Below are 8,508 nucleotides of genomic sequence, written 5' to 3'. Positions count from 1 at the left end.
AGAGCAGGGCCACGAACGTGAGAGCCCTGAACCAGACAGTCCCACGCTGGCTTGGGTGGGGAGGGACCTTAAGGCCCATCCAGTGCCACCCCTGCCATGGGCAGGGACACCTTCCACCAGCCCAGGTTGCTCCAACCTGGCCTTGGACACTTCCAGGGATCCAGGGGCAGCCACAGCTTCTCTGGGCAACCTGTGCCAGGGCCTCCCCACCCTTCCAGCCAGTAATTCCTTCCCAATATCCCAGATAACCCTGCCCTCTGCCTGGGAAGCCATTCCCTATGTCCTGTCACTCCAGACTCTTGCAGAAAGCCCCTCTCCAGCCTTCTCGTAGGCCCCCTCTGAACTAAGGATGTGTTGTGGTGAGGGGCTGCTGGACTGTGCTGCAAACGTCTGTCAGGGGGTTGCAGAGCCAGAAGGTCCCCCCTAAGCCTCCTTTTCTCCAGGCTGAGCCCCCTCAGCTCCCTCAGCTGCTCCCATCATGACTGACTTTCCAGACCCTTCTCCAAACTCCTCTCCAAAACACCCAGAACTCCAGCAGCAGGGACACACACACGTTCCAGAGGATCCCCTGTGCTCCCCGGTCCCTGGAGGGACCCGAGGCAGGCAGCACACAGTGTACACAAGGATACTGAACCAAAGGCAACAGCACTGAAATAAATGGCAGGTTCAATTGCTCTACTTTATTAGATGCTGACAAGAGAACATAAATCCCTATCTGCAAAAATCGGTTATGTGCATTTGGACAACTGAATAAGGAGCCCTGAAATATTGTTCTATTTACTTTCAAGGCACAGAACCAAGACACTCTTTGTTGCCTCATAAAATGCAGCATAGTGAAGTTAATACCTCTTTGCCAGCAGCTTTTTGCTCCCTCTTGCCAGAGCCAGCCTCCGTTTGTGAGGCTGCACCATCAATCCCGAGCCCACAAGGCCCTCAGGTTTGTGTGTGTGTTCCTTGAGCCAGGGCTGGAATAAAAGCAGATTATCTGTCCCATCACAGGCTGTCTCACAGCAAGCACTGTGACACCAGCACAGCCAGGGCACTGGGTCACTGCAGACCACTGACCTGCCCCTCTGAGGGCTCTTGTCCCCAAACAGCACCATGGAGGGCAGAGATCCAGGGGTACTGGACACCCTCCTGGAGGGGCACAAGGCAGAGGAGGCTCCATCCACAGGGGCTCATGTGGCAAAAGGTTCACCCACATTTCAGGTTGTTCAACCCGGAGAAAAGGAGGCTCAGGGGGGACCTTCTGGCTCTGCAACCCCCTGACAGGAGGGGGGAGCCGGGGGGGGTCGGGCTCTGCTCCCAGGGAACAAGGGACAGGAGGAGAGGGAACGGCCTCCAGCTGTGCCAGGGGAGGCTCAGGTGGGACAGGAGGAGGAATTTCCTCCTGGAAAGGGTGGTGAGGCCTTGGCAGGGGCTGCCCAGGGAGGTTTGGAGTGCCCAGCCCTGGAGGTGTCCCAGGAAGGCCTGGCCGTGGCACTCAGTGCTCTGGGCTGGGGGACAAGGTGGGCATCGGGCACAGGGGGGATCCATGGGCTGGGAGGGCTTTTCCAACCCAAAGGGTTCTGTGGTTCTGCCCTCACAGCATCGCTGGCAATTCCACCTTCACTGCAGCACAGAGATAAGTGGCAGAGCCTGCAGTGCTCTGTGCTGTGGGTTTGGTCCCTGCCTATCTTCGTTTTTCAACCCAGTTATTCAACACAGTTATTTTTGGGAAGCCCTTGGGACAGATTCAGGCTGCAAATTCAACAGTAGAGTCACACAAACGTGTCCCACTTGTCTCAGCCGGGAGCCAGCGCGGTGGAGCACTCGCGTGGAACTCAGAATCAATGATTTATTCAGCATAAGTGATTTATTTTATTCTGCTCCTTTAATAGCCAAAAGCGAAACTTTCTGTCTTCAGAGGTACTCAGCTCAGTGCTGGGGTTGGTTTTTTTTAAATACAAATAATCCCCAAGTGCTGCTTGCTGACAACAGACAGGACATGGCTGATAACACCCCCTTCGCTCCACGGTGGGACAGGCAATCAAAGGGGCCCAAATTTGCTTTCCAAGAGCCTCATGCAAGGAGTTATTCGCTCACATTTCCTTGGTATGCAAACATTAAATAGCAGGCACTTGGCAAATTAAAATATTTATGAAATTCCAGCTCTGAAATGGAAAGCAGACGTGGCTTCTTGCTGCACCTTTAGGAAAAAAGCTGAGCTGATCCAGAGGTTATATGAGGAATCGAGCTTCTGCTCCCGGCTCTGTCACTTCATCCAGGCACAGCAGCTCCTGCAATTCTTGCACTGAATTTTGTAAACCTTCCCTCATCAGTTTTCATTGATTCTTGTGGGCATGAAGCATAGCCAGTACTTCCCAAACCTCCAAATTGCTATCTCATTAGCAGCTCAGCATGGTGTGCCTTGTGCATCCCAAATGAGGTAGCGTGCCTGTGCATCACACTTCCTTTCCATACATTTCCATGAAAACATTAAAAGCACAGTTATTTTTGTGATTGTTTTTCTCCGTTGGTGTCTGTCCCCCCTTGCTACAGTAGCCGGGTGATTAAAGGGGGCCCACATTCCCGATTTTTCCCTTCAGCTGAGTTCCAGCAGTGTCAGATCTTCAAGCACAACTGAAAACCAGAGAGAGACCGTGGAAAGGGGCAAAGACAGTCTGATAGAAAAACCAAAATAGTGGAATTTTCTTAATTAAAATGCTACCCCTGAGATGAAGGCAGGACCACCACAGGGATGGAACCCCGCGGAGAGCAGGGTCAGGGTAGAGTGCTAAGGACACAGACCCTCTCCAGGAAAGTAGGGGGAAAGTCCTAAAGTCTGTGGAAAAGCAACAGATTGTACCTTTAGCAGAATATGGCCCTGAGCCCTTGGTACCCAACTGGCTCCCAGCTCTCCAGCCCCAATGGAAACTCATCTGCTTTATAGAATTGGAAGTGTCATATTCAATAGCACTTTCTGAACCTTTTTTTTTTTAAAGAGAACTCACAATAATTTGTTGCAATACAGCCCCATTGATTCCTGTTTGGAGCTATAGATCAGGTAATTAGACATAATGAAAAGCAGAGGAGGGAGAAGGATGTAAAATTTCTAAAGCTATAGAGGGGTCGTCACCTGCTGTGGCGCTGGTATCGATTCCCTTCGTTGTACACAAACCTGCAACTCTTGAGAGCAGCAATAATGGCACTTCAAGTGCTCCAATGTCTCTGGAAGCATGAGAAGAAAAGTGTTGTTTTAAAGGCGACTGAGCTGTGAGGAGTGAAATGCTGAGCAGGCAGAGGGGGTGAAGGAGGGGGGTGTGGGGACAGGATGGGTGCCACCCTTCCAGGACAGCTCTGCCGAGGGAGGGTGAAGGAGAGCAGCTGGTGGGTCTCTCAGAGCTGCCTTTTTCTCTGCCTTCACACTGACATCACAGGTTGACTCATGCAGTCCTTTTTCAACTTGATTTTGCAGCTGCTTTTGGGCACAACTTCAGAGCTGGGGGAGGAGAAAGGATGGGGAAGAGCAGCACTGGGTCTCCACCTCCTTCCCTGTGTTCCCCTCACACCCTCCTCCAGGTACATGGAAAACGACCCAGGACTGCCCCGGACCCCCTCCTGCTGTCACCTCTGGGAATTCAGTTCTGATACCAGAGCCAGAGAGCCCAGCAACCCCTCCCTCTCTTTCTTTCTTTTTATACCTCATTTCTTCCAAAGCAAAAGGCCTGAATTCAAGAGTTTTTCACGTCCTGGCTGTTACACTCAAGTGCTAAAACCCTCCTTCCAACAGGCTGATTGCCTTTCGATCACCCTGCAGCACGAAGAATAAAACCCATGGAGTCACAGAGAGAGTTCCACAGCTCCTCTCTGCCAAGAGCCCTCCCGAGAAGGGAACAAGGGATCTGAGATGGGCTGAGATGGTGTTACCTGCGGAAGCCAGGCACGTCCTGGTTAGGCAGAGATCTCTGAGGAAGCTTTCAAGTGGCTCTTTGGATGCTTCTTCATGCTCAGGGCTTAAAATGCCCTTTCAGTGAAAGGGACTAGCAGAAATTTCTCCCAAGGTAAGATTTTCCACATTTGATTCCTAAACATTTCAGGCATCTTCCGCTGCTGTGTGTGCTCAGCTGTTCCCACACCTCGAGCAGCCTTTGCACAGGCATTTTGGCTGCAGTTAAGCCTGGTCTCCAGTCACAGACACTGTGGAGCTGCTGCCCATCACCCCGTGGTTAATGACTCGGAAGGTAAACCCTCCAAACCCCTCCAGTTGATCCGGGAGGGAGGTGGTGGGATGGGAGCAGGTTGTGCCATGCTGGACCCCTGCCCAGCTGATCCAGGCTCTGATGGCTCTTCTATGAAATGAATCATAGAATCCAGACTGGTTTGGGTTGGAAGGGACATCAAGATCACCCAGTCCCATGCCCTGCCACGGGCAGGGACACCTTCTACTAGAGCAGTTTGCTCCAAGCCCCATCCAACCTGGCCTTGAAATGGAAAGCACGTTGAAACCAGGTGTGAACAGAAAAGCACTTCAGTTAGAACATTCTCCTTGCACAAATACACAGGGAATTCCTTTGGAAACACTCCCTTCTTCTTCCATGGGAACTCAGTTGGTGTTCATCAGGCACAAAGCATGGCAAAGTGCTTTCAGCAGCTGAGACATTCAGCGTGAGACTTCCCATCGGGAACGCGGGACGTGTGAAACCGCCTCGAAACAGGGCAAAAAAAGGAAGAGCTGTGCTATTCCCTGGGGTCTGCCACCGTGTGCTCAGGCTCTGCAACTCTTCAGCATTTCTAATAGGGAGCATTATAAATATTCATACAGACACTCAGAGGCTAAAATTAAAGGAGCTTGTCAGGGTTATTTTTAGTATAATGGACGTAGGCAATAAGAAAATCCCCAGCCAGTGACTACATGGGATTGGGGTAACGGTGGTGCCTTTTCCCCCCACTACAGGCAGTGATGGGGGGTGGAAATCAAAACCACTGAGGGAGAGAAGCACGTTGAGAGGAGGCAGGGAGAGGGGCTGGGGGTGATGGGCGTGTTTCTCCACAGAGCGCCCACTCAGAGCAGAATAGATTCATCAGTCATATGGATGAGACACTCCTGTGCTGGGAAAAATGGGCTCCTCGGGGCGGTGGGAGAGCAGTGGGGAGCAGAGAGAGCTGGGGAGCACTGGGGTGTGAGGGGCAGGAGTGAAAGCACAGCTCAACACAGGCTGTGAACTCCCCCGGTGGGGTTGGGGCAGCGGAGGAAGCCCATGTATAAAATGGGATGGAGGCCTCCAAAGTGTTCACTGCCTGCCTGGAACTGCAGTTACTGCTGTGAAAAGGGTGCTGGAGGGCTCTGCTGTGACTGCAGAAGTGCATCAAGTCAGCTGTGGAAAGGGCAGTATGGATGTTAAAAACAAACAGAGGGGGTTCTTCCTGCACATGTGGCTCCGGAGGGCTGCAGGTGGGACTGTGGGGGCTCAGGGAGAGGAGGGGCAGCTCCAGAGGGGGGTGATGCACCAGAACAGAGCTGGGGGAAGCAGACATGGGAATGCTTTTCCTGGAGATGCTTCTTTCCATTTGTTCCACTCCCACATTTTCTCTTTATAAAATAAAGCCCTCAGGCCTCTCCCAGCCCTGCAGGGCCAGGGGGCCTCTGCTCCAGCACAGCATGGCAGCCACGAGCCCATGGATTCAGCCAGGGATTCCTTTCTTGCTTTGGTGCTTTTAGTTTTAATCTTTTACAATTTGTAGAAGCATCTCTCAAGGCATGAACTCCTGGGATGCTCAAAAAAGCTGCACAGAACTGGCAGTGGGCGGCTGCCTTGCCTTCTGCAGGTGCTCCGAGGACATGGGAACGGCTCCGGCTGCCAGGAATGAGCTTCCCTGAGGTGTTGGTGTCCAACAAACCTCCAGAGAAGGGAAAGATCCGCCTTCTGCTCCTTTTAAATGCATGTTCAAAATCTGCTGGGAGAATGAGCACGTCCTACCCCCCTCAGGGGGGGCTCTGGGTTACGTGGGGGTGTCGGGGGTGCCCCAAGTGCACGTTGGGACAGGGAGGGATGGAAAAGCTTCCTATGAGGAAATGCTGAAAGAGCTGGGATTGCTCAGCCTGGAGAAGAAAGGCTCTGGGAGACCTTACTGCAGTCTTTTGGTACCCAAAGAGCCCCCAAGAAAGCTGGAGAGGGACTGGGGACAAGGCATGGAGGGACAGGACACAGGGAATGGCTTCCCAGGCAGAGGGCAGGGATAGATGGGATACTGGGAAGGAATTGCTGGCTGGGAGGGTGGGCAGGCCCTGGCCCAGGTTGCCCAGAGAAGCTGTGGCTGCCCCTGGATCCCTGGAAGTGTCCAAGGCCAGGTTGGCCGGGGCTTGGAGCAACCTGGGCTAGTGGGAGGTGTGGCAGGGCTGGTGCAGGGTGACCCCCCAGCCCAGGCCAGGCAGTGTCCCCAGGGGTGCTGGTGAGGCTGGATCACTGCTGTGGCACTGCAGTGTCAGGATATTTTTCCTGTACCCAACTGTTTTCAATCCCTGGATTTACCACACACCCTTCATTCCTGTGTCAAAGCACAGAAGTGCCTTTGCCTTTCAGTTCATGATTCAGATTTCTTTCTTTTTTGACATAATGTGACATAATTCAATGTACTCTTTGCAATTATGTACAGTTTGATTGTGGCTGGTGTGTCACTCAGGGCAATTATTTCTTTTTAATAGTAGTAATTGATACTCTGAGTTGCCAAAGATAAGAAATCCAGCAGTAAGCAAAGCCATTTGTCATCCCTGCAGCCTTGATAAATAATAATTGAACTGGCTGCCTGTATTGACAAACAGAGAGGCTGCTCTGATCCCAGGGAAATGCTAAAAACCTAAAAAGCAGCGTGTTTTTGAGGGAGTGCCATTTATCCAGAGATAAATCTACCACTTATTTCTTGGGCTTTTTTTCTTCTGAGGAGCATTTGTTATTACTCAAAAAGCCAGTGATATCAGATGGGAGGTTCTTCAGAGTTTTATCCAATAATGCTTTATATTTATTTATTAATATGTAACATTGCCTCCTGTCCTTCACAGGCAATCTCCTCAATCTTAAAAGAAAAAAGTCTTTAAATAAATAAAAAACCAAGGTAGCGTTTGACTTGGCAAACAGCTCTTCCAGGGAATTTTCACCCATCCAGCTGGGACAGGGTCCTGGGCAGTGTGCTGCGTGGGCTGTGTGCCCCTGGCAGAGGCTCAGGCAGGGCAGAGGGGGGAGGTCCCAGCCCCTGAGCCCCCAGGGCCTCCCCAGAGACCTGCCCAGTCCCAGCCAGTTCTGCCCCGTTCAGCCCCACAGAAGGTTTGGGTTGGTGGTTGTGGCTGCACAGGCCCTGTCCCCACTGGCTGCTCGTGTCACCCAGGGCTGAGCTGATGCACAGGAACAGGTTTGACTCTGCCCTTCAGCTACCAGAACTTTGAACCGGCAGTGAACTGAAATACCCGAAAACAACCACCCTGCTGTTCCCCCAGGTAAAGGCACTTCTTTTTATGCTTAGATTTTGAATTTCCAGTGCTTGGAGGTTGCCCAGAGCAGCTGTGACTGCCCCTAAGTGTCCAAGGCCAGGTTGGACGGGGCTTGGAGCAACCTGGGCTGGTGGAAGGTGTCCCTGCCTGTGGCAGGGGGTGGCACTGGATGGGCTTTGAGTCCCTTCCCACCCAACTCACTCTGGGATTCTGGGATTCCAATTCAGTGAAAAGATAACCATTGAAAATCCTAAGCAGAATGACCAGGGAGGGTTATTCCCATGGAGAGTTATCCCACATGGCTCCTGCACATCCTGCTCTCCTCCCTTCTCCCTCCCTGGGAAGGTTCCCTTCGGAACGCCTGGCCAGGGTGGGTCATTCCAGTGCGGATATTGTTGTGCCTCGGTGTTCACAGAGTTACCCAGCACTCCACACCTGGTTTTCCATCCCCAGCTGGTAATTCCTGCTCTGGACAGCAGGAGCTGGTGAGGCAGAGCCGTGGAGACATCGCTCATCCCGCGAGTGGGAACAAGTGGAGATGGAGCACCAACCGTGGGGAAACACGGTGAATATTTCATGAGCTGTTAAACATTTATTAATCATTCATATGAGGATGATTAAAAAATTAATACAAAATCTGAGGATGATTTAGGAAGGAGTGAGCTCGTGCTGACAGATGTGAGGAGCTGCTAGGGAGGTGGTGGGGGGGAGGAGATGGCAGTGGAGCCCTCTGGGACCAATCTTGTCTGCTTTGCAAATATCAAACAAGTCAAATTCAACAGGGCCTCACATCCTCCAGCCCCAGGAGCGAGCTGAGGGGCAGGCAGGGGCAGGCAGGGGCAGGGAGGGACAGGCAGGGACAGGCAGGGACAGGCAGGTCATACAGGGACAGGCAGGAGCAAGCCTCTGGCAAGGACACAGCATTGACCCTGCTTCTAATTAAATACAAAGAAATATTTTTGGAGTAACCAGAAGAGCTTGAACTTTCCCTTCCCTTCCCTTCCCTTCCCTTCCCTTCCCTTCCCTTCCCTTCCCTTCCCTTC

At 52.3% G+C, this 8,508-nt stretch overlaps 1 long non-coding RNA gene across 1 annotated transcript; it reads left to right on the top strand.

Moving 5' to 3' along the window:
- Positions 1–1,096: 1,096 nt before the first annotated feature.
- On the top strand, positions 1,097–2,194 carry LOC108502476. The gene is made up of 2 exons (XR_001876496.1): positions 1,097–1,209; positions 2,152–2,194. It is a non-coding gene; the product is annotated as an uncharacterized LOC108502476 (long non-coding RNA).
- The last annotated feature ends 6,314 nt before the right edge of the window (positions 2,195–8,508 follow it).

The sequence above is a fragment of the Lepidothrix coronata genome, unplaced genomic scaffold, assembly GCF_001604755.1.
Source record: "Lepidothrix coronata isolate B3197 unplaced genomic scaffold, Lepidothrix_coronata-1.0 Scaffold119, whole genome shotgun sequence".
Classification (NCBI taxonomy): domain Eukaryota; kingdom Metazoa; phylum Chordata; class Aves; order Passeriformes; family Pipridae; genus Lepidothrix; species Lepidothrix coronata.
This window is presented reverse-complemented; position numbering and strand designations above follow the sequence as displayed.